We start from the raw sequence: 26,934 nt of genomic DNA, 5'->3' as shown, positions 1-26,934 counted from the left end.
TTTCCATGAGTACCACAATACATACACTCATTCACTAGAATAGTCACAGAAAACAAACAGAAGTGCAAAACCTCAGTAGAAATAAATATATTTAAATGTTGGAATATTTTTGACTTTGTTTTGCTGAGTTCACTCATGGCAGCCCCGAGCCAGACATGGTGTAAAGTTTAAAAAAACACGGAGCCCTATTGAAGTAAATTGGCCTATTTAGATGCTTAAGAACATTACTGAATTTGGGCCAGAAAGTGTTTTTGTTTTATTTTTTGTTGTTATTTTTATATGAGATGGATTGCTTTGTTTAAATTCTTAAAAACCATACCAGTCATATTTTAGAATATTGTGATAAAACCGCAAGTAAACACTTAAGAGTTACTGGCAGATAGCAAAGTTTCGACATGTTGATGTATTATCCAGTCATAGGATGCACTATTTTTTTTGTAACAATGTTAACATTATGAAGAGAACTCTTCCAACCTGGGATGCTTCTGGCTACAAGTACAATCTCCAAGCATTTGTGTGCGAGATAATTACATACTAGAGATTGCTCAAGTATCTAGTGAATACCACATTCCACATTCCATTTAACTTTCTTAGAAATAGGAAGAATTTAAGTCTCTGTCAGAGTTAAATATAGGTTTTTCTTAAACTGGCACTGGAGCAATAATAACAATAATAACAAAACTGGAACAACTCAAAGTCAATCATGTCAATGTGTTCTGACTGCTCTTTACTGATGATGCCCCCTTCTGGAGGTCCCACTTCCTTCCATAAGCTGACCAAAGGAGAAACTAACAAACTTAGCCCTCTAAGCATTGAGAAGAGAAATTTTCCAGCATCACCCTTTGGCAAAACTAATGAGAAATGGTCCTTTAGCAACTAGAAGAGCTGGGAGTGGACAAAAGACACTCATGGACCAGCAAATAAGATAACAGGGCTGACTGCTTCCTCCTCTAGGTCTGGATGAAGCTAGAACGGGGAGGAAGGCTCTTCCCTGTGGAAACCCAATAAGTCCCACTTGTACAAGTTGCAGCCTAACTCTGACAGCACCTTTATGATTGAGTCAGCAAGAGATTGTTTTTGTTTTACTTTGTGGAATATAAAGCCCAGTTGGCATTCTGATGAGCCAGAAGCAAGTCTTTGGGAATATACACCATTTAAGATAAGCATTGTTGCCAGTATAGCAAGTATAAGATGAAGGTAAAGGGCAAGAATGCATAAACAATTCTGTTTACCCTAATGTACCTGATCATGTAAACAGGGCCAAAGAACAAGCAGACCTAGATCCGAACCAGATTGATAACTAACAGCTAAGCCCTACATCAGCACGTAATGAGTAACTCCTGGAAATTTCCAAGCTGTCAAACAAGGCAGGAAAACTGTATTTAAGGCTGCCTCAGAGCCTAGCAAATTGAACCTCACCGATGGGCTTTGGGTACCGGTGCCTTGGAAGCTGAGACAACTTCCCACTTCATCCGCAGCCAACCCGGGCTTCCAGGCTTGCAGGAAGGGATGTAAGATATGGTGCTTCTTTGTTATATTGTTCTTCCACTTATGGGGCACAGCTGTTAGCTGTCAGGAAATAAACTGCTTGAGAGCCCAGTGTTGGACCTGAGACTTACTCTTGTCGACTACAAGAGTAAGAGTAAGACTAATCTTAATCAAGTAAATTGTAAATCATTAAAGTAAACTAATCTGCTTTTATCTGAGAAATAACTTCCTAAGCACTTTGTAATATGCTGTTTGCCACCAGTATCTGTGCAAGTTGTGTTTACAATGTCACTTCTATGTATCATTTACTCAAATAAGTCAGGGTTAATTTAAAAATTGGTTTTGTCAACATTTTTCAGTGGAAAAATTCATTTTTGTCCAACAACAAAACAAACAAAAAGAAACAACATTTCCTATTTTTGACTGAAAAGTTTTTGGTGCTGGCATTTTGGTTATTTTTAAAGATAATTTTTTTTCATTGAAAGCAGGTGCATTTTGCCCCCAAAAAATCTATTTTTGTTGAAATCTCAAGCTCCGAAAACAAGAAAGGGGAAAAAATGATTTAGTTCAAAGGACACAGGAAAGAATTGTTGATTAGTGAGTGTTTTAGACCCCAGTCCTTCAATATGAAGCAAATGGACACTAAAGTTCTCAACAGGATTCAGGGCATGTGCAAGAGTTCTCTGTACACAGACAGTTGCAGAATAGGGCCTACTTCAAAACTGCCTCTTTCTTTCCACAAATACAAACTAGCCCTGTCCACAGGATAGCTTTTGTAATGGGATCAAAGTAACATAGAGCTAGAAACAGCTTTGGTCTGTAGCATGGTTATAAGGAAAATAGTTGGAAAATTCTCCCTCAGTCCCCAGGTGTAAACAATAGATATATTGATTCAATACACAAAAGACCCCTACCTAGACTGCCCAGAATGTTTACAATGTTGGAACTTTAGTCTTCCTCACAAAGGAAAATTTCAGGAAAATTTCAAAACATATATGATGTGTTGCTACCAAAGTCACTTTGCTTCTGTTTCCTCTCCATCCTCTGTCTTTTTCTATTGTGAGTGTTTCTAGACAGGGGCTGTCTTTACTATATATTTGTACAATGCCTAGTACAATGAGACCTTAGCATAATTAGTGCATCTGGAGCCTAGTGTAACACAATTATTATTAATAAAGAACAATTATCTGTTTAATGTATGAAATCAAGTTAAGTCTGAGTATTCACCAGATATTTATATTTGGCTTCCATTTGAAAAGGAGGACAGAGAAACTCTGTGGATGAGGAATGCTATGTGCCAAGAAACGATGCAATATTGCTCTGTAATCTCTGTTGAAAGTGGAACTGAAATTTCTGGCACTTTGACAAAGATGTACAAGTCATCTGAACATAGTACCAGATGATTGTCCCTCCCCACATTTCTGCCATCAGCCCCTTTGACAACAAGCATTTGAATGGTTTTCATTAGAGCCAGAGTTATCATCCCACTGAAATGAATGAAAGAGAATGAGCACCTCAGTTCATGCCTTGGGACAATGCAGGTACATCTAGACTACAGGCTTTTGTCAACAGAGGCTTTGTTGACGTCGATAAAGCTTCTGTCGACAAAGAGCGTCTAGACTACATCCAGTTCTGTTGACAAAGCAAGCCGCTTTGTCGTCATGAGAGTGTAGACACAAAGGACAGTGTAGATGCAATAATGCCTTCTGACGACAGAACTCTGTCAACAAAAGGTGTTATTCCTCGTAGAATGAAGCTTACCATCATCGACAAAACTGCCACGTTCTGTCGACGTTATGTCAACATAACTCAGCAGTAGTGTAGATGTAGGTATAATTTTGTCGACAAAAGTCCACTTTTGTCAACAAAACCCTGTAGACTAGACATACCCTGAGAGTGCTCAAGGAAGAAAAAAAATTATCACAATTGGAGACAGTAGGCCTATAAAATAATTGGACCAAGTTAAAAAGATAGAGATAAGAGGTACATCTAGTCCAGCTCCATTCTAGTGCAGGAATATTCCTCTCAGTATATTCCCTAGTGTAGTGTCCAGTTTAGCTTTATGAGTGAGAAGTGTTCGCAAGATATTCTAGCATTGTGATCTTGCTGCAGGGACTAGCTACAGATCTGAACATGCTGCACTAGTGTCTGTATCACCCAGGAAGAAATTTATGAAACAAATCAGTTCTGCTGCTTCCTGTTGTTCAGGCATTAGGGAAATATGAACCTAAGTTAGCTATGTGCTGTAATTCTTCTTTTCCTGTTGACTCTGGAACATAAAAGCATACTCTGGAACTGGAAACCTGAGATGTTCGCCCTACACATTCAATCTGGTTAAATTTCATAACAGAGATCAACCAAGAGAGGAAAAATGATTCTTTTAGGAAATTATTGGATAACTTTTACAGGGGACGGAATAAAGTTAGAGAGTGTATGGAGAGGAGTGGAGGGAAAACAGAATTAGCAATGTATACTTAGACTCTCTGGATGAGGCTCTATGATCATATAGATAATGTAAAAATGTTTATTAAAAGAATATATCTTCTGAGTTTATTATCTTCAAATGATTCAATTAGTGTGCTATACAGTAGTTCATTACTGTGTGTGAATATAATACATGAAGGAACCAACATTTAGTGTCTGAATTCACACCATAATACCTCCTATTAAAATATGGAGTTCATATGTATAACTTGACAGTAATTAAAATAAAAACCAGTGGAATATTTTTACATGTGCTCAAAGTGGGAAGTGTTAGACTGAGGCAGATGCCCAGATGATGCACGATCCAGACCTTTAGGATCAATACTAGACATGTTTGATTACTTGCCAATCAAAACAAGAGAATAGAACTCCTGAAAAGTGGATGATGCCAGAACCCAGCTATCTGATAGCAGTACAGCATCAGGCCATTCCCGAGCTGTCGACTAAGTGCTTTATAAACCAACCAGGCCAACTTAAATTCAATCCATAACACAATAAGACACCAAAATAGAGAATGTAAGTTGTATGTAATGTGATCGATCCTACTCCATCCAGCTGACAGCTGTTGTGTTGTATTCCACACTAGTGGTAAGCCATGGAGAAGGCCTGCACAAGTCGGTGATGTGAGAGAAAACACTGAAGTGATATTTTAACCCAAACATTGTTGTCAGGGAGCAGAAACATGTTGGCTCAAGAGACAGTCTTAGCTCCCCTGTCCCCAATAGGCTGCCAGTGGCACTGCAACATATACCTGAAACATATCCACAGATTAATTGAAAGTGTGTCTATGATTTATAATGTATTTTATAAAGAAAATCATATAACAGGTCCAGTACATGCTGGAAGTACTCTGTCACTCCTTGCCCACCCTATACAAGTTCTGTCACACACACACACACCACCCTCCCCCCCCCCACCCCTCACCCCCGGCACCACCTTTTATTCTGTGTCTCCTAGTTTTCCTCCACTAACCAGCTGTCATGTTCTTCCATACCTGATAGCAACTGGCCATAGTGCTTGTGTATATGGAGCAGATTTTTCATCATAAGATCCTTTAATGGTGTGCCAGGTATGGCTCAGGTTAGCTTTAAATGAAGTATTTTATGTACAGTGTCACCTGTTAGTAGAACAATATAACACAGTTTAGCATTTCATTACAGGAGGAGCTCTGGGGTCTTTCAAGATACCCCAATACCATGAATCCCTGTCCCTTCATCTTTCTCAGTGACCAATGCTCTTTTCCCTACAGGGAGCCTTTGCTGCCTTCCATTCTTTGGGTGATGGTTGGTGCAGAAAGCATATGTCTCTTATGCACACTCTTCCATCCACTGCCCAACATAGTATTTTTGAATGGCATCTCCTTGACACAAGGAAGTTCTCTCCTGCACTCCAGCATCTGAAATGGGCTCTAAATGGCACTGTGACACAAAGCTAATATTCCTACTCAGGGGATTCTCAGGTTAGGGATGCAGAGTGCTAATGCTGCTGGGCTGAAAGTTGTGGGGGAAAGAGAAAAATACTGAATTATGTTGTAACAATTGGGTCTACAAATTTACCCTTTTTATGAGTTCAACTATCCAGGGTGTAACTTCATAAGATGTCAAAGTAGCCTATAACCACAAACCTTGACAGGAATAGATATGAAAGACAGAAAAAGTGGAATTAGTCCAATGAAACGTTCTACTGACATAACTCAAGTACTGCGATAAGATCAGGCTTGATCAACAAGAAGAGTGTGAAACTGGCAATCAGTGAACTAAAATGGATGTGTTTGAAACTAGGTTTAACTGATGGACAAAATAATGATGGGGTGAGGTTATTCCACTCACCATACCCTCTCTGGACATACTTTGAGGGGGAAAATTAACTACTGGAGAAAGCTTCACCATCATGCTTTCATCACGAGGTGATGCAACATCTATTGGCTATATCTGAATCCCAAATACCACCAATGATGAAAGAGGATCAGACTTTAACAACAGGAGCATCAACAGCTATAGCCCTTTTCAACTCTTTTCTCTTGTCCTTAAAAAGACATCTATTAGCATCTTTTATAACAACTAAAAGACTGTCAAACAAGGTTGTTGGGTTTTGCCTTCTAAAAATTCCTTCCTGCTAAAGGGAAAGGGGACAAAGAATGTTAAAATAAAACCTTATGTAATATTTTATTTTTCAAAAGCTTTAACTGGTTTTCCTGTTTCTTAATAAAAGGTTTAAGAAGCAGGCAGAAGTCTCTGTATGCTGAACCTCAAATCTTATTTAATGCTATTTGTTAAACATTAAGTAAGTTACATTAACACCATTAGCTATATTTCTCACCTAAATTAATAAAACATGCATGCCAGTAGAAAGCAGGGGGAAATACCCCAGACCACCCAAAATAGACTTATGATTATCTATATATGGTAAACAAAGGTATGATCTGTGCAAATTTGCACAAGAGAGAAATGTTTTCATACTAAATTCAACACAAGTAGTATTAGTAAAGTAACTAAGGACACATCTACACAGCAGGGCTAAACTTTAAATAAGCAACTTGAGCTACGATAATTGTATAGCTTAAGTTGAACAAGCTTATTTCAACCTTTGGTGATGTCTACACAGCAGTTATTTCAAAATAGAGCACTCTTTTCCCAACTTCCCTTACTCCTCATACAATGAGGGTTACAGGAGTCGGAGTAAGAAACCTGTTATTTTGAATTTATTTTGAAATAATGGGCTTGCTGTGTAGACACTCACTACATTATTTCAGAATAACTTTGTAGACATAGCCTAACAGATTATATATAGTAATAACTCCTAGTATTTACTAATCTGTTTAGAGATGTACTGTTAAATTACCTCAGTGCACAATACTGTAATCAATGCAGATGGACAACTTTCATTTTTATGATGAAGCATTTAATCCCTTAAAGAACAGAGCATATTGTGATTGGATCTGTGAAAAGAAACTCTAGCCCAAGTGAAACATGCCTGGTTTTGCTCCTTGTTACAAAGCCTGAAATTAAGACCAGATTAATCAAACCCCTTTCCAGGTCATTTTTAAACTTAAAGAAAACTCAGGAGAGACAAAGTTTCTCACAACTTCAACTGCAAACCATAGTTATGGTTATCAGTTCTACAATTTAAACAAGGAATTAAGATGCACATAATGAGCTATTCCTCATGGACTAGAAGAGAAATTGCCTGCCTTACATACTTACTCCCATAACACACAGTACAATTAGCTGGATAAATCCTGAATAACTCTCTTGGCTGGTGATCAATATACCTCACAACAGATTAAATCTTATATGAATTATCATAGAAACATAGAAGATTAGGGTTGGAAAAAATCCCAAGAGGTAATCTCAAACAACTCCCTGCTCAAAGCAGGACCAACCCCAACTAATTTTCCCAGGCAGAGCTTTGTCAATACTGACCATAGAAACCTCTATAGATGGAACTTCCACCTCCTCCCTAGGTAATCTATTCCAGTGCTTCATCACCCTCATACTGCAATAATTTTCCTAATATCCAATCTATACCTATATCCTCGCTCCATCCCCTTTGGAAAAATCCCTCTGCCCCTTCAGGTAGGTGAAGGCTTTTATCAAATCGTCCCTCACTCTTTTCTTCTGATGATTAAATAAACCAAGTTCTCTCAGATTGTCCTCATAGGCCATGTGCTCCAGATCCAGAACCATTTTCATTCCCCTCTGCTGGGCTTTCTCCTTTATAGCTGTACATGGGATTCTTCCATCCTAAATTCAGGACTCTGCACTTTTCCTTGTTGAACATCATCAGATTTCTTTTGGCCTAATCCTCCCATTTATCTTGGTCACTCTGAACCCTATTCATACTCTCCAGCAGATCTACCTCTCCCCCAGCTAAGTGTCATCTGAGAACTTGCTGAAGTTGCAACCCATCTCCTCATCCAGATCATTAATGAAGCTAATGAAAAAAATTGGCCTGAAGGCCAACTGTTGGGGTATTCTGCTTGATACTGGCTGCTAACTAGACATAGAGCTGTTGATTGCTACTTGTTCAGCGCAATGATCTAGGCCAGCTTTCTACCACTTTACAGTCTATTCATCTAATCCATACTTTTTTAACTTGCTGGCAACAATACTGTAGGAGACCATATCAAAAGCTTTGTTAAAGTCAAGGTATATAATGGCCACCACTTTCCCCAGATCCACAGAGCCAATTATCTCATCATAGAAGGCAATCAGTTTGGTCTGGCATAACTTGCCTAATGAATCCATGTTGACTATTCCTCATCACCTTCCTCTCCTCCAAGTGTTTCAAAATGGATTGCTTGAGAACCTGTTTCATGATTTCTCCAGTGACTGGTCTGTCATGACTTCTCCAGTGACTGGTCTGTCCCAGATTTTCCTTTTTTTTGTTTGTTGTTTTTTTGTTTTAAAGACGGGCTCTACATTTGTCTTTTTCCAATTATCCAAGACCTCACCGACCATCACAAGTTTTCAAAGTTAATAGTTAATGGCTGTGTAACAACAACCACCAACTCTTCCAGCACCCTCAGATGCATTAGATCCGACCCAGAATGGAGCTCCACGGCTGACGTGGCTTCTGAGGCTGGTGGGGCTCTGCAGCTGCTACGACTGCTGGGACCAAGGCTCAGCAGCTGCTGGGACTCTGCAACCACTGCCAGCCCTCCACTACTGCCCAGCAGCAGGGGCCAGAGCTCTCTGCTGCACCCACCCCCCGTCAACACGGGGCTCCTGGATGAGTCAGACCTGTCACTTCTGCCCTGCAGCCTGACTTCCCCACATTTACCTTCAGCTTGATGTCTTTAGCCTTTAGCCACCACAGTAGTATCACACATCCAGAGTCAGCACTTCCAAGTGGTCAGTTCCAAACTCCATACAATCAGTACACTGCAGGCTCAGCACTATTTTTGAGACAATAAGATTGCTCCTTCATGTTTGCAGGCACCTATCTCTACTTTATGTAATTGAATTAAGGGGGGACAAACAGCAAATGCTTCAGATGGCTTCTCATAAGCATGCAAGAGCTATTTAATAATTGCCCAAAGCTTCTGAATAGTTTGAGTTTGCAAAACTGGGTTGGAAATCCTGCAAAATGTCTTTCTTGCGACTTCAGATAATTCTAGCTTAAGGTGAAACAAAAATACATCACAATCTCTCTCAGGACACTGAGGCAATTCCTTGTCAAGTCATAGGTAGAACTCAGAAGTACAGAGGAATGGAAAGAATAAACAAAGTAAGGATGATCATAAAATTAAACCAAATTCTTCTTACCTCATAAAATGTTCCACTTACATTTGTTTTGCATCCCAATAAGTTGCCCGTGCCTAATATGTTCTCCTATTTTGACACCTTCAAAAAAGTTAAATTCTACTTTGACCTTCGGTTGCCTTTTTGGTAGGATGCCATCTAGTTTTCCTTTTCTATAATGACAATCTAGCATAAGCATGGGAAAAGCATCATTCATTCCAGTCAACATTATCAAAACAACTTCTGGTAATGAGTGGGTTTTCCCACTCCCTTAATGCAACTGTTGTTTCTGTGAGATACCTAGCCAATGGCTGCAAATAGCAGCACAGTATCTAGTAGGGAAAAGTGAATATTAAATATGCAGTCTAAAAATGAGAGATTTTTGTTTTTTAATGTTTGTTTATTGGCCACTTTCATTTATTTTTCAAACCTCTCAGCATTACTATATCTGTTTCTAGAATGGCAATGCACATTTATAAGCATTTCATTTATTGGTCATAAAACAGTAGTGAAAGAAGGGCAGATAGACTATCTAGATCACATTCAACCTCTCAAACATGAGTCTGAGCTATATGAGCCCTGAACTACATTTTGACTGTAGTTCTGAATTGAATTTCAAGTTAATATATATAAATAGGAAAGCTATGCCAACATAAATCACTTCCCTGTGTTATTTTTGTCTTTAATGTAATGGCAAGTACCTAATTCTTGAGTAACAGGACCACATCATTGCCAGGGCAGAAATGCCCATGAAAAGGTTTTGGTTTGGGTTCTCAACTTCTCAATTCTTTTCATAGGATATGTATTCCAGCTGGGGAAATCCAGCCTATAGGAGAAAATGGAAGCATGAGACATCACCATGGAATGTCTGAATTAAAATATTCTCTTTTTAGCTGAAAGTTCCAATTTTCCACCAAAAAAATGCATATAAAAATTTAGACCATTCCTAATAACATAATTTACTTTGTATAATGGTCCACTTATCTCTCTCAGATATAAAAGAACTCCTAAAACAATATTTTCTTCAACCTTTACAATACTTTCCCAACATCCAGACCTTTGAGCCACATTATTCCAAACTGGTTTTATCCATCTTTGTTACAAATATGAAAGCATCAATAAAGATGATAACAGCCTGGAAATGTACTATGGATAAATTATTCTAAAATAATGCTTGATCTTGTATGTACAGTTGATCCTGTATGTACCAGAATTTCAAATGTTGAGGTACTGAAAGAGATATTTTTATTGCTAGATGTTGAACCTCTCTAATCTGTCACTCTTGGGACCTGACTGGTTTCAAACCAGAGAATTTGCCAAATCATGGGATGTTATTACTGTCTAGCACCATTTGCAACACTTCTACTGTTTACTGGGATCTCACAAGAGATACTGGGGTAAATTAAAGCTAAATAACAGCACAGCAAAACAGCAGCACTGCCAGGACTGGTGGCAGTAAACAAACTTTATGGGACCACAGGAAACTTGGACACACCCATGATAAGTGGACATCTGACTAACTAAAATCGTGATGGACTATGGATGTTACCAGACCAGAGAGCGCAGGACTAGATAGGTTAAATCTGTACCATTCTTAATTTGTAAGACTATACTGTACACATTTATGGTAACATACCAATTCTCCTTATAATTCGGTGTGACTGTTTCTTTAATCAAAGATGTTTTAACAATGGTATTGGGATTTAATATAAAAAAAATTACAGGTACAGTGCAAACTACAGAAGCATTCCTTTTAGTGCTCAAATTAGCTGCTCAAGGAAGTGGATAGGACCTGCTAAAAGAACACTATCATGCTTTGCTTTTGCCTCCTAAGGATTAGTTAATATCAAAATATGCACTGGTCTATTTTTGTTTCTTTTATATGGTGGTTTTTGTCCTGATTCTAACCTCAGAGATATTCAAGATGCAAATAGAGATGGTAGTGATTTTTTTTTTTGACAAAAAAAATTTCCATTAGAAAATGCCAGTCTGTTGAAACCAAAATTGCTTCAGCAACAGAGAAGGATCACTGCTGAGAAAACTCCAGATTAAAAAAAAATAGAAAAAGGTTTTTAGATTTTCTAAAGGAAATATTGAAACATTTTAAAACAAAGTTATATTTTCTAAATTGAAAGGACCTTTCATTTTGAAATTTTAGTGAATTTCTATTTAAAAAGTGTAAATATTTTAAAGGTTGAAACTGAAACACACATTTTTAAAATGATCAAAATGAAATATGCAAAAGATTAAAAAAACAACATTTTAACTTTTCATCCCTATTTGGGATGGTAAACATTGATAGCGCAAACTCTCCTATGAAAAGAAAATAGTTTTCCAATCAGCTCTAAGGACAAATGGCAATGGGTTCTAGAATTACCTTTTCCCATGTTGAATTGTTTATTTAAGTGCTATGTTTTCTGTGTGAAATCTACATAATATTTGTCATGTAGTTGACATATTGCATCTCTCAAACTGCGAACTAAAATCCTTTCTTGGCAAACAGGGCAGACATGCCTCAGCTATCTACCTAAATATTACATTCTTAGATCAAAAGACTTGAGATATGAAAGACACCTTCTTCAGATCATGACAAGACAGACACTTTCTCTGTGCATTAGGAAAGGGCAATTTAACATGCTGAAAGAACAAGAGCAAAAGGTTAAGTGAATAATGCAAGTGAATATTTTCCCCCCTCAAGACTCTGAAGTTACATATTTCACTTTGCTTAGAGCAATCTTTATGTTCATTAGGCACCATAGTCACTGATTTATGCTGAACTTAGAACAGTAATGTTTATATACAATATACCTTTGTTATAATATGCATCTATTTGCCTTATAATGATGTATGATTGCAGGTACATGTTACTATAACATTTCTATAAAATTTAATAAAATGCCAATGTGTGAGATAAAATTTACAGTCAGACTTGTGTATGAAAATTACTAATAATATATTTGCAACATACTTTCAAGACCACATTGAGGACCTGACCTTTACATTGACTTCAGTGGGCTTTGGATCATATTCCAATAGTTTAGTTGAAGGGGGGAAAGGAGCTCTTTGTGGCAAGTCTAAATTTGGGACTAGAATCTTCATGGTGGGTGGTGGGTGGTGCTGGTGGGGGGGGGGAGAGGAGAGGGGAGGAAGGGAATCAAAGGAGGAGCATGGCTGCCCATGCAGGAGCACCTGCTAATTTGTCTAGGAGGGCCAGTGCCTATGCTATCACCTCCAAGGGTTTGGAACTTTTTTTTTTTTTTTTTGGCAACAGCCTCACATTATTGACTCATGTGGAGCTTGTGATCTACCACAAACTCTCAGATCCTTCTGAGCAGTACATGTTCTGAAAGAACCAAAAAATTAAATGGAAACAGTATATTCAACAGACTCATGAAAAAACCTGTGGTTCTGGATTATATATTCTATACCAGTGCCAATGCATAATCACTTTCTTTGCTACTGTATATTTTCAAGTACTTCATCTAGTTATCCTTGAAATGACTGATGAGATAGGTTTTTTCACTGTATCCCTAGGGAAATGATACCACAGTCCTCACTGTCAGAAAATTATTCTGATATTCATCTTAATTTTCTGAAGCCAATTTTATGCCATTTGCATTTATTAGCAATGACTGGAAAGTCTGGAGTGAATATTATATTCTACAACCTTCACTATGTTTTTATAGACTATTCAACTAACAACTTTTGCTCTTTGGCCAGCTGAAGTGAGTATGGATCTTTTTGAACAATTATTTTACACTCATAGAGTTTGTTTATACCCCAAGTCAAGTATGTCCTCCAGGTAGGTAATGTTTAGCCAAGCTACAAATATTTAGTATTGCCCGAGTCACTCTCTCAGACTTAATAATTAGTGTTGCTGTTTTCTGAACTCCCCTTCCAGTCATTCTAGTCTTTGGGGTATCTAGTATTATACATTAGACAATATTGCAAACAGTACTCTACTCAGCATTCTGCTGTTGTTGCAGCCTCTGCAAGGCTGCTATATACTGTAATGGGGAATTGTTGCATCTCTCATTGAAGTCCTCTCTCAAATAATCATCTATTCCAGCTTACTGATAATGTTAAATTTTAAACTGCACAAACCTGCTTAGCCTAACTACAAGGTCATCAGAACATGGTGGGTAGAGTTGGTCAGAATTTTAAGCCTGAAATATATTCCTATAAAAAAATGTGATTTTTGCAGATATATATTTTTATACACATTCGTACCATTTCCAACCTGGATTTTCCAGTCAGTTCTTATTGTGGGTCCAAAATCATGAACAAACCTTTTGAGTGTTTTTATTACACATAAGTCAAGACAAGACATTAGTTTTAGGCTGCTGTGAGTGACTGACAATAGGACTTCTTTGGTATTCTCTCCCATCATTCCTACAGACCTCAGATTAAATCCGTAACTGGTCCACCATCTCCCCATCTCCCAGCAGAACTGTTTTCTTTTTGACATCATACTTACCACCAAAAGATCAAAGTTGAAGGACTGGAAGTTTCTTTATCTTAGGAATACTCACCACAGGAATAGTAAGGCTAGGAGTGGGCAGTTAGCACACAGGATAGGAATAAGATTGGGGGATCTATAGTTCCCCTTCCCACTTCTGGAACAGGTATTATGGCCTGGTGCTATAAATTCCTTGCATATGTGCAAAAAAGTCTGCAGATTAACCACAGAGAGGGGGATTCTTGGTTATCTCGTGCTATTGAAAAAAGAGGTCAGGGACCAGGAACCACTAGAGGCCCTGGACTTCACATTTGGAAGTGGACACAGCATCTTATTCCACAGGTGCAATGTAAACTTCATGACCTTGATGGAATAATCAATAATCTGAGGGAAATACCATGAAAGGATCCTGAGATTTCCTTTCTTTAGCTTCCTTGTGTGAGTTTTACCATGGAAGTGGCAATCTTGCCATGGGCAAAGCCTTCAAAATGTGGTCCCTCATCTTTTGCGTATTATATTAATCAGGTGCAGAGGATTTATATGAACAGAATAATTTTCATATAAAAGATGTTAGTTTCTAGTGGAAAATGTATTTTGACTCCTCCTCAACTATGCCTGTTATAATGATATTAAAACATTCTTCCACTTCTTACTTTAGTACAGTATTAGTATAGAAATGTCTTGTTTAGCTTAGCTGTTTCACTTTCATGTTGACAGAGTACAAGTTCAAGGGAAATCCACAGAACATACAAAAAGCCTATGGTTCTCTTTCAGCATCAAAACATCTTTTTTTTCTCATGGTTTTAAGTGGCTGTTGGTCATTTCAATATCATAGTTGCCTGTTTAAGAGAGTTACAGCCACTCTGCACTGAACTCTAGAAATGTAACCATAGACTAGGTTCTCCAAGGAGGCCACATGACCATTTCCATCAGGTTAAGGGGAAGAAAGTTTACTCTACAATATAAATATACAAAGCAACATGGAAGTAGAAATTCTATTTTACAACAATACTACTCTGTTACAAAAATAAAATAATAATTATAATTATAATACATTCTAGAGAACAGTTCTGTGATATGTACATGACAAATATTTGTATCCAATTGTATTACGCATGTGTATTTTGGATGCAAAAATAATTTAATTGCCTATTCCAAAGCCTCCAAATATATTGCATTATATATTTAATTTATATAAGATTTGGTTAAATAGTAATCGAATTATGAATATTGTCACAAAGGAACGGAGATTAGTTATGATTTATGAGCCCAATGTATTTTGTTCACAAATATTCTGAAGATCATTGAGAAATCATTAATTGTAAAAGAATACTTATATAAATGTCTTATGATAAATCTAGATTACAAGCTCTCTGATGCAGGAATAATCTTTTAACTTGTTTGTACAGTGCCTAGAGCTGATTACAATCCTTAACACTACCATTATACAAATAAACGATATGAATAATTAATAATAATTAGTCTTCAACTTAATGCCATAGACTATAATCTCCTTAGGTATTTTGAGACTATATTAATAATTATAAATAAAATGGTATCTGTATATAATGTATAATTATTTGTCAAATAATACACTATAAAATGCAAACTACAATTTCTTACACATTGAGTAAAATTATAATATATTGACTTCAGTAGCTCTCAACATTTTCTATGCTATGAACTTATTCAATTATAAACATATAGGTTTGGGACAGAGATCAAGAAATCATCTAATCCATCTTCCCATGATGAGGTAGGACCATTCCTAAAACATGTTTGACTAACCTGTTCCTAAAAACCTCCAATAATGAGGATTCTGCAATTTCCCTTAGAATCCTGTTCCAGAACTTAAGTGAGCTGTGCCCACGAAAACTCATGATACCATCTACATGTTTTGTTAGTTTATAAAGTGCTACCAGACCATTTGTTGTTTTATCCCTTCATTGTTAGAAAGGTTTTTTCCTAACAGCTAACACAAAATCTCTCTTACTACAGCTTACCGACACTACTTCTTGTCCTACGTTCAGTGGACATAGAGAAGAGCCAATCACCACTCTCGTTATAAAAAACTTTAATATAGTTCAAGATGATTATCATGTCCCCCCCCCCCAATCTAATTCTCTCAAAGCTAAACAGGACCAGTTTTTTAAATCTTTCTTCTTAGATCATGTTTTCTAAACCTTTTATCATCTTTATTGCTCTCCTCTGGCCTCTCTCCAATTTGTCCATATCCTCTTTAAAGTGTGGCACCCAGAACTGGGCACAGAACTCCACCTGAGGCCACACCAGGTCTGAGTATAGTGGAACACTTTACCTCCCTTGTCTCACTGTTGATACTTGTGGTAACATATATCCTAAAATGATATTAGCCTTTTTTGTAACTACCTCACATTGTAGGTTCAGATTCAATTTGTGATCCACTATAACCCCCAGATCCTCTTCAGCAGTAGTACTGCCTCACTACTTACTCCTCATTTTGTATTGTCATGTTTGATTTTTGCCTTCCTGAATAAAGTATTTTGCCCTTATTTTTAGTTAATTTAATCATGTTGATTTCAGACCAATTCTTTGTCAAAGTCCTTTTCAAATCTAATCCTATCCTCCAGAGTTCCTGAAACCCCTCCCAGCTTGCTGTCTCCACAAATTTCTCTACTCTCTACTCCAGTATCCGAGTCATTACTGAAAATACTGACAAGTATGGTACCTAAGACTCATATTTCTAGACTTCCCACTAGATACGTCCTCCCAATTTGACAGCAAACCATAGATAATTAAATTTGGAGTATGATTCTTCAATCAGTTGTGAACCAACCATACATTAATATTGTCCAGCCCACATTTCCCTAGTTTGTTCATGAGAATGTCATGCCAAAAGCCTTCCAAAAAACCAAGATATATCATATCTACTACTACTAATCCATCTCCCTCACCCCCATCTGCTAAGCCAGTACCCCTTTCAAAGAATGAAATTAGGTTGGTCTGGTATGATCAGTTCTTGAGAAATCCATGTTAGTTCTTACCACAGAGTAAAGAGATGCTTTCCTCTAGTCCTTATAAAAAAGGTGTGCTGTGGGGAGAGTGGGGAAAGAGGTGCCACCTCGTGTGAGTTTATTGCAAAACTATGTATTTTTTAAAAAAAACCTCTTACTTCCCAGTGTCACATGATTATATTTAAAAAGTAGATTTCTAGTTGTCCTGGTTGCAAAGAAAAGCTTGAAAACATGAACCATTCAAGCTTAAATAACAACAACACAGAAGGAAAATATAAAACATTCAAAATTGGCTATATTTAAGCCAGACTCATGAGCCTGGAGAGATTTTTAAATACTTGCCTATATTGTGAAACCTTCAATTTTGTGGCTGAGCATACCTTATTTACTCAGTGTTTTTCTAATTTATTCTGACAAAACTCCTATATATTTCCATAAGAATTTTGTCTCAGTTAAGAATTCTGGGATTCTGTATACTATGTACCATAACCTAATACTGTGTAATACAGACTTCGTATCTCACTTATGCCAGATTTGTTTTCAACTACACTAGGATATGATAAATTCAATATATTCAGTATTTGAAGGTTTCCCAAAATGCTTCTACTTTATTAGTTACACAATGGGAATGATTTTTACTTAGCAGATTGTATTACAAGATGCATTTGCTGTGTACAGTTTTTAAATAGCGTTCCTGTTTCTTTGTTTAAAGAAAGCTGTACCCTCTCAATGCTTACTTGGAAACAGATTCAAATTCCACAGGAAGTATATTAACAAAAAACAGGTATCTAAAATAAGTTGCCTGAAGCTAAAATCTTTAGATTATGCAAATTTTCTCACTGCAGTAAACCGACTATGCGTGTTGCTAAAATTTTTGCATGCGATAGTGTTTGTTGGCTCAGTTTCAATATTGTTTTGATAATTGTAAGACCTCAGTGAAAAAATTCAAAACAGCATGGCTGTGTCTACACTGGGCCACTTATTCCGGAAAATCAGCCGCTTTTCCGGAATAAGCTGCGAGCTGTCTACACTGTCCCCTTGAATTTCCAGAAAGCACTGACGATCTACTGTAAGAAATCAGCTGCTTTTCCGGAAAAACTATGTTGCCCCCGCTCAGGCAAAAGTCCTTTTTCTGGAAAACTGTTCCAGAAAAGGGCCAGTGTAGACAGCACAGTAGTCTTTTCTGCAAAAAAGCCCCGATCACGAAAATGGCGATCGGGGCTTTTTTCTGGAAAAGCACGTCTACATTGGCCACGGACGCTTTTCCGGAAAAAGGGCTTTTCTGGAAAAGCATCCTGCCAATGTAGACGCTCTTTTTCCGGAAATACTTATAATGGAAAACTGTTCCGTTTTAAGCATTTCTGGAAAATCATGCCAATGTAGACGGAGCCCATGATTATAATGAAAGCAGAATTTATCTATGTTTCATAGACACCCCTACAAAGGCTCAGGTAGTTCATTGCTGAAGTAATTATTAATTACTGCAACATTACATGCTATGGGTTGGATTCTCCATTGACTTGCACTCTGTGTATTTATTTGCCCCTTTATAGAGTGGATGCAAAATACTACTAAATAGGAATAGTGGAGTTTTACCCCAGCCTTATCTGCATTTTGCACAAGTCTAAAGGGGGAGAAATTAGATGCACAACTCCTCCTTCTGTGTCCTGCAAATGGCAACACAAGATGAAAGAGAGAGAGGAGACTGGAGTCTAATAAGTCTAAACTGGTTTATTCCGCTTTCAGAGTTAAGCAAAGCCTACTTAACTCCAAATTCATTTTATAACTATGAAGTTGGTATATTACACCGGAGAGAAAAAGACAAGCCACAAATAAACTTGCCCTATAGCAATTAGAGCAAAGAAAAAATATAGCCTATAACCCTCTTACCCTAGTGATGAATGAGTGAGACAAGAATCAAGCATAAAAGAAAATGTGGGTGAATGGTGTGAGGGGAAAGTTTTCAGCCTATGAAGTAGTGGTGATAGTGACCAAGAAAAATGCAGTCATACAGGAAACCAGTACACATGAAATTGCTCCCGACATCTGATAACAGCTCATCCAGAAAGACTACAGAATAAATCATCACATATGTTGGTGCTACATTTGGTGTAGGAACCAAGGCAGGTGGGTTAGAAAGGTGGATGTCCATTATCTTTACAGCCCTAAGCCTTATTCTGAAACCACCTACTTTGGCCCCAAGCATAATTTAGACTAGCCTCATTGTAGCCTGACCATCACTGCCTTCAAGTGGCCAATCCAACAGATAGGTATCAGGCCACAATGACACTTGAGAGCCTCAACTCATTTCCTCTGACCATGCTGTGAATGTCCTCCCACACTGTACAGAGTTGTTGTAGTGATGACTCTGCTCCCTAGTCAGCTAACAGTGCACAGGCATGCTCCCAGCCCCCTAGCATGGGGAAACAAGGGATAGAACCAAGGGCACCATTTATTGGGGACTGGGGAGACTGTAGCCCTCCCTCCTGAGTTTGAACCCCTGGATTTCATACTTGAGGTCTGCTTAAAGCTGCATGCCCTGACTCCACAAGCAGTATTTAAACGCATCAGAGTTTGAGCAGCTTACAGCTTTGCTTTTGGGGCAGGGAGTTTGTTATAAAAAGAGGGAGGTGGGTGATTAAGAATAACAAAAGGCTGAACATTCAAGTAATTGAAGGAGGTTAGATTATGAAAGTGTCGCCAGGTTCTCCACTTGAAAGAGGGAACAAAAGAGTAGGAATGAATGTTGTACTGCTTGGATTTGCATTTGGATTACTGTGTTACATTTATAAATGTTCTGGGAAAAGGTGTGAACAGGGACGAGTCCAAAATTGACTGCAAAGAGTTACAAAGGGATTTCACAAAACTGGGTGACTGGGCAACTCAAAGGAAGATGGAATTCAGTATTGATAAGTGCAAAGCAATGCACATGGGAAAACATAATCCTAAACTTAGATACAAAATAGCTGTTACCACACAAGAAAGAGATCTTGGAATCATTGTGGATAGTTCCCTGAAAACATCTGTTTAATGTGCAGTGGCAGTCTAAATACTAAAACAGGTAACAGAATATTGGGAATCATTAGGAAAGGGATAGATAACAAGACAAAAAAATGCCTCTACATAAAGCCATTGTATGTCCACATCTTGAATACTGTATGCAGATTGGTCACCACATCTAAAAAAAAGATATCTTGGATTTGGAAAAGGTACAGAAAGGGCAACAGAAATGAATAGGGGTACAGAACAGCTTCCATATGAGGAGAGATTAACAACATGGACTTTTCAACTTGGAAAATAAATGATTAAAAGGTGAGGAAATATGTTAGATGTCTAGAAAATCATGAATGGTATGGAAAAATAGAATAAGGAAATGTTATTTATTCCATCACTAAGGGCTCATCTAGACTTCATGGAAGATTAGAAAGAGGATATTCAAATTCCACAGGAATTTGCATATCTTTTTCCGATCTCACTTTCGAAAGCGGAGCTTCTAAAGTGAAAGTAATCAAGATGCATTTTTTTCAGCAACCCTCTCCCCTTTTTTGAAAAGCTGCTTTTCCTCAAAAAATGAGGTTTATGTAGCTTTTCAAAAAAGGGGGATTTCCGAAAAAAATGTGTCTTGATTACTTTCACTTTAGAAGGTCCACTTTCGAAAGTGAAATCGGAAGTGAGATCCTCTGTCCAATCTTCCGTGTAGTCTAGATGAGCCTTAACACAACACAAGGAACAGACCCAATTAAATGTATAGATAGCAGATTTAAAAACAAACAAAATACAGGAAATCCCCATCTTCCGACAGCCCAAGTTACGATTCCCCACACTTACAACCATTTTTGTAAATTCAGAAGGGACTGAAAACCCCCAACTTATGTCCTCAGTCCACATTTATGATGGCCCATGGCACCTATCATAAATGAGGGTTTGAGTTATGATGCCCCCGACTTGTGACGCTTCCCCGGGTACCAATCGCGTCGCAAGTTGGGGACCACCTATACATTATTTTTTAACAGTCAACTTGTGGAACTCTTTGCCAGGAGATGGTGGAAAGGCCCAAACTATAAAAGGGTTCCAGTAAGAACAAAAAAAGTTCAAGTAGTATAGGTCCACCAATGGCTACTAGCCAGAATGGGCAAAGATTGCATCCCTAGCATCTGTTTGCCAGAAGCTGGGAATGGGGAATAGGGGATGCTTCACTCTGATTGCCTCTTCTGTTTATTCCTTCTGAAGCACCTGGCATTGGCCACTGGGCTAGAAGAACTTTGGTCTGATCCAGTATGGCCATTCTGATGTTCTTATGTAGAGCTGAAATGTATCTGTCCCCTTGCTGTAACCCACTAGACTCTGCTCTCCTTCCAGAGCTGGGACAGAGTCCCGGAGTCCTGACAAAGTTTGTCTCTCTCCACAGAGTTAGTAAAAAAGTAAGAATATACATTAAATTTTTAAAGCTAAGCAGTGGCCCTTAAGCGACTTGCCACAAGATGTAAGAATATTTTACTGTTAGAGCTGAAGGAGTCTAATATTTATTTAATTGTCTTTCATGTATGTAGGAATTCAATACAGTGCTCCTATCAGCTAACTGCTAAGTTGTCTGCTAAAAAGTAGTTTTCCATTATCTTGGTAGCCTCTAGATAGAGATGATGTGTGTGTGTGTGTGTGTGTGTGTGTGTGGGGGAGGGGGCAGATAGGTTAGGTCCCCCCCCCCTCCATTTGGTGCTTGGCTTGCACTGAGCATGCTCAGTAACATTGCTGAAGTCTTTGTCCTCAGTCCATCCCCTCATGCTCTTACTCTTTTCCCCCCATCTTGGCATACACAGGTCACCTCCTCCGTGCCAAAATCTGAAATAGTACCCCAGAATAGAATCCTGCCTGCTACCTCCACAGATTGATTAGGCATACTTAGAAATGCTTGCAGCATAGTAACACCTTTTGGTTTGTTAGCATACCACTATTATGGTGCCCGAGGCACGGCTCTGGTAAAACAGCGTAATGCAATGCATTCCAGATAAGCAGGGAATATAGAAAATGACAACATTAAAGTACAGAGACACATTTTAAACCATACAGAAAATGTGGCAAAATATGTGGTGCTGCAGAAAGGTAGTTTGTTCTGAGTCGCTTGATTATTAATTAAACATTTTCTTCTGATCATCTTTATGCAGGAAACCAATGTGGGTGGGATATTTAAGTCTTTAATGTTACTGCTTAAAAGATGAGGGAGAATACTGCAAATTTCTATATGAGAACACCAGAAATGGAAATAAATAGAGATGTCTTAGCGAGTGTAGGGCTTGGCATATCTTTGACATGGTCACACTAAATAAATAAATATTATTTCTGGTTAAAGAATAATTTAAAATCTTGCCTCAACTTGCAGGAAATGGTAGGATCTTGTTCACTTCTGATGATATTTAGATACTATCTGTTCCTAAGATGTATTTCTTGCTTGGTGCTTGTACAGTGCCTAGCACAATGGGTCCATTGGCTGGGACATCTAGGCACTGGCATAACATATTTACTAGTAATAATAATAAGAATTTAGACAGAACTCAAAGCTGCAATAGTTAACAGGTGGCATTTTAGGGGCTGGTCCAGCTACAGGAATCCAATTAAGTGTTTCCATTGTCTTTAGTGAAGTCAGAGTTAGGTTCCTACTCTCTATGAGGCCCAGATGTTATGAAAGAGGCCAGTTCAACTTTCACCTCCATTTGCTAAGTCTCCAGCCATGGATCTGAGAGGAAAAGATAAAGGGAGAAAGGTGGAGGAATGGAGGAATCATCAGGAGGCTGAGCCTACAAGCAGAAGTCATTGCTGACAGCCATGGAGCAGTGTAGAGGACACCACTGACATATGGCTTTGAATTTTGATTACTTCTGCAAATGTATGCAGCTTCCAAAGGAGGCGTGGAGGGTCTCATAATACAAAAACAAAACCAAGAAAAATCACCATTCCTGCCTTGAAGGGCTTACAGACTACATTTAAACAAGACAATGCAAGAGTGAGTGAGCTGGAGAGGAGAGAATAAAGGGTAGAGAAATTAAGTCATGCAATTTACAATACTGAGCTATACTCTGCACATTTTTGGAAGGTTTCCATGAATATCTGACTGTATACATATTATGACATTCAGGGTGTGGTGCGCATGCTAGAAGGCTGTTTGTGAGCAACCCAGGGGAGCGTAGGGGGTATCACCTGACCAGTACGTGATCCATCTGGCTGTTCTCTTTTTTATGCATTTTCCAGGAATTTAATTTAACCTGATGGGGATCCAAAGATTTGCATTATTATCACTATATCAAATACTAAAAATTTCTGCATCAACTAAAGATACTGTGTGTTCTCATTTCTGCAGTTTAAGAAAACGATGTTACCGTCTTATCTATACGTGCTACCCCCCCCCCCACATATATTATAAGTGGGTGTTGAAGAAGGCGAGTTGTCTTATGGTTGGGGTTGTGTCCAGCTTGCCTTGAATGTGCATCTATGTGAGGAGAGTGCTGGGTTTGTTTGTTTGTTTGTTTATTTCAAAGGTGGTAGACCATGGGAAGAGCTTCTTCAGGAAGGCATTGTACAGCAGTCAAGGTTTCAGGGTAGGGATAGTACTGCCCCCCCACCCCCACACTCACACTGGGTGTGGACTGTACCCTCATACGTCACACATATGGCCATGTGCACACCTACGTGTATAATTAAAGCAAATCTAAACAGCCTGGCTCTCCAGCTCTCCCCAAATTGTGGCAGCTTCAGCTTAGTAGAATGTGTTTCTCTTCCCGGTGGCTTCATGCTCTCTTCACCTTAGCACCCCTGTTCTTGGAAGTAGAAAAAGTGGAAGGAGTGGAAATACAGTAATGCACACAGTAAGGAGCAGAGAAGCCAGAAATTGAAATACAGTACTGGACTTTGGAAGTTTCTGCCAGGTGGAGCAGAAGCTAGGCTGCTAAGGGCCTTAAAAACTATTTTCTTCTTTTTCTCAAGCAGCTTTTAGCAGGGCTTCCTCCCTCCTCATCTTATTCTTCTTCTCCCCTATTGTCCAAGCTGGTATCTTAGGGGAGGATTTTGGGAATGGGAAAGACAGCAAAGCTTACAGGAGCTGGCAGAGCCTGCTGCAGCCAGAGGATTTGTGAGAACATGGCTCTTTCGATCTTTTCTTTTTAGTTTGTTCCTTAATTGATGTTTAAAACAGTCATTCAGCCCAGCCTCTCCAGTAATGCTGGAAGAGACACAAGAGCTACTGGCTGGCAAAAGAATTTCAACTTTCAAATATTTATTTGGTTTTCTAAAGAGAGATTCTATCATAAGTATTTCAGTTTCACTACAGTAAATCGCGTGAACGCTGTTCTTTCAACATGGTTTAAAGAAAGGAAAACAAGGCTTTTGCTTGGGGGGAGTGCCTGTTTTTCTTGTTTCACTTCCCTCCCCTTCCATATACTCCTCCCCTGCCACCCAGCTTCCCCTCCTATTCTCTCTCTCTCTCTGTGTCTATGTCCAGAATTCTTTTCTTTCCTTTCCTGGAAAGTCAAGACTCAGTGAATTACTGTACAGTCCTGTCTCATAGCAGCATGCCTGGTCACTCCCGTAGGCAATGTTGTGCCAACTGGATTATATCAGCAGTTGCTTTCACCAGAAGGAGGAGGAGAAGGTGCAGCAGCTTTGAGTATTTCAGAATAAAGATCAGCCAAGCCTGCAGCATAGCAAATTAACTCAGGCCATTAAGCACAATGGTCTTCCAAAGGCCAGAAAGGTCAGCTATTAGTTCAAAATAATGACCCAGCCAGGGGGAAGTGTGCACACAGATGCCTGTAACAGTCCTCATTCATTTTTTGAAAGGCATTGCCTAGCTTACCATTTTGTATCATTAAAAGGCTTATAGGAGCTGATTTTTAGAGTAAGACAGCAGTTTGGAATTAACCATGTGGTGGCTGCTAAAATATACAAGCAGAATGATGCTCATTATTGATGATGAATATCATTTTGCTTAATGTAGAAGCCGCACAAACATCAAATGCTCCAAAGTTCCATTGAAATGTTATGTTAGTTTAGGGTTTTATGAAAAAAAAATACTAGAAAGGAAGAAAGAAAAACCATCTATAAAAAACTCATTAAGGATTAAATATTATGTTATAAATGAACTGGCTGTGGGTGGGGGAGCCTCGTGTGCCTAAGGCACTGGAACAGAACTCAGGAGATCTGGTTTAAATTCATGAGACTGCCACAAATTCTCTGTGTGACTTAATCATATTGATAGCTCTGTGCTTCAGCTTCCCATGTGAAAAACTCAGAGCATAACAATGCTTTTCTCCCAGCGTTTCGTGTCTTCTCTATTGAGATTGAAACTTTTTAGGAGTGGATATTCTGTGTGTAGACACACATGTGTACACAATGCAAGCCCGGGACCTTTAGGCTCTACTGTAATACCAAATAGTCATAGTAATAATTGAAACACTAATCTGGGACTCAGGAAACCTGGGTTCAGTTCCAGTGTTATTCTGTAAAATTCATTGTGGTATACACTGCAATACATTGGTGTTTGGGTATGTCTACACTACCACCCTAGTTCAAACTAAGGTGGTAATGTAGGCAACCGGAGTTGCAAATGAAGCCCGGGATTTGAGTTTCCCGGGCTTCATTTGCATATAGCTGGGCACGGCCATTTTTAAATGTCTGCTAGTGCGGACTTCATGCCGCGCAGCTACACGTGGCATGGACTAGGTAGTTCGGACTAGGCTTCCTATTCCGAACTACCGGTACACCTCGTTTCGGTAATAAAGGACCAAAGAAGTTGTTAGGGCTCGTCTACATAGCAACACAGTCTTGATGACAAGGATGTGATTTATAGAGGCACTCCCCAGAGTTACTCTATAACTGCCCCATATAGACCCCTCTGGCATGATTGTCTACTGAAGCAGGAAGGATGAATTCTATTACCACTGTAGCTATGAGTGGCCATAATGTACAGCACAGTGACAACTGTGAAGTTCTGATGGAGCACAGAGTTTACAGTATATTGATTGGTTTGTTTCAGCTGGAAAAAAACATGGTCTTAAATGAGGGGGGGGGGAAAGGTTTATGAACTCAAATAAGTTGTGTGAGACTCCAAAGAGTAGTTGGAAAGGTTTACAAATCTGTGGACTCTATTGCTTTCACTTCCCCCTTGTTCTAATGTTAGAGTAGTCTCATTGAATGCCCAGCTCTTTCCGGCACAAGGGCTACTCCATGTTTGTGGAAGTACAAAGGTTGTGGAGTATCATAAAAAGAATTAAATAATCAAACTGGTTTCCACATAAGTTTAAACATTTTGATATAAATCTTCAAAGGGGAGATGGAATCTCTGTCCTTAATGTCCCCTGTTGTGTGGAGGAATTGCAGGCAGCACATATGGTATGTAACATACCCAGAGCTTGATGACTCTTACAAAAGTCTATGGACAGAAAAAGCCAATAGGCTAATGAAGAGTTTCACAGCATTCCCATTATACAACACAATGCTATAGATACTTAGTATCAATATAGGTCTGAAATACCTAGTAAGGGTGCGTTTACACTGCACCCATAGTTCAAAATAAGCTACGCAATTTGAGTAACGCAAATTGCGTAGCTTATTTCAAGTTAATTTTGAAATAGTTTATTTCAAAATGTGGCGCTGTCTACACAGCACTTATTTAGAAATAAATTGCTATTCCAAAACGTCCTTTACTCCTTGTGGGATGAATTTCAGGGACATCGGAATAGCAAACCCGTTATATTTCAAAATAATGGGCATGCTAAAAGACACATAATAGCTATTTCGGGATACCTCCAGTGTCTTGTAATAGCACTGGGGATGTAGGTGCTTCTGAGTAGCAGTCAGTCTTTAAAGTAAAACTTTGGAAAATATTTGTTCTGAAATATTGGAAAGTCCTGTTACGTAATATGGATTAGTGGTTTGCAAAGTTAAGCTTTAAAAATATTTTTAAGTTATGCAAAAGCAAAACATGGCAGAATGTTAATTTGTACTTTGGGTACCTTATTTTACAGATAAAAGTATATTTATTAACTACTATTATATATCAATTTGAGTAATGGCACATTTTTAAAAAGTCATTAAAGAAAATGTCTCTCAGGCCAAGATTTATGCCAAGTTTTTTTGCCTGGATTGCATATTTATGTTGGAATTATAATATAAATCCCTGAAAATAAGGATTTACAGTGGAAACGCTGACAGACTCTGAACTAGAGTATGCTACGTGTGCTTTTATAAACATACTAGACTTGACAGTTTTGAGCCAAAA

At 38.4% G+C, this 26,934-nt stretch overlaps 1 long non-coding RNA gene across 5 annotated transcripts in view; it reads left to right on the top strand.

Annotated features, from left to right (window-relative positions):
- Positions 1-1,410: 1,410 nt before the first annotated feature.
- LOC142827856 (uncharacterized) overlaps positions 1,411-26,934 on the top strand; it is a 109,655-nt gene continuing 84,131 nt past the window's right edge. For all 5 annotated transcript variants that reach the window (XR_012902637.2, XR_012902633.2, XR_016349156.1 and 2 more), the window contains exon 1: positions 1,411-1,511. This is a non-coding gene — a long non-coding RNA (uncharacterized LOC142827856). The remainder of the gene's footprint in view (positions 1,512-26,934) is intronic.

The sequence above is a fragment of the Pelodiscus sinensis genome, chromosome 3 (genome assembly GCF_052426305.1).
Source record: "Pelodiscus sinensis isolate ZL-2025 chromosome 3, ASM5242630v1, whole genome shotgun sequence".
NCBI classification, from domain to species: domain Eukaryota; kingdom Metazoa; phylum Chordata; order Testudines; family Trionychidae; genus Pelodiscus; species Pelodiscus sinensis.
Note: the sequence above shows the minus strand (reverse complement) of the source record. Positions and strands in the feature narration are given on the sequence as shown.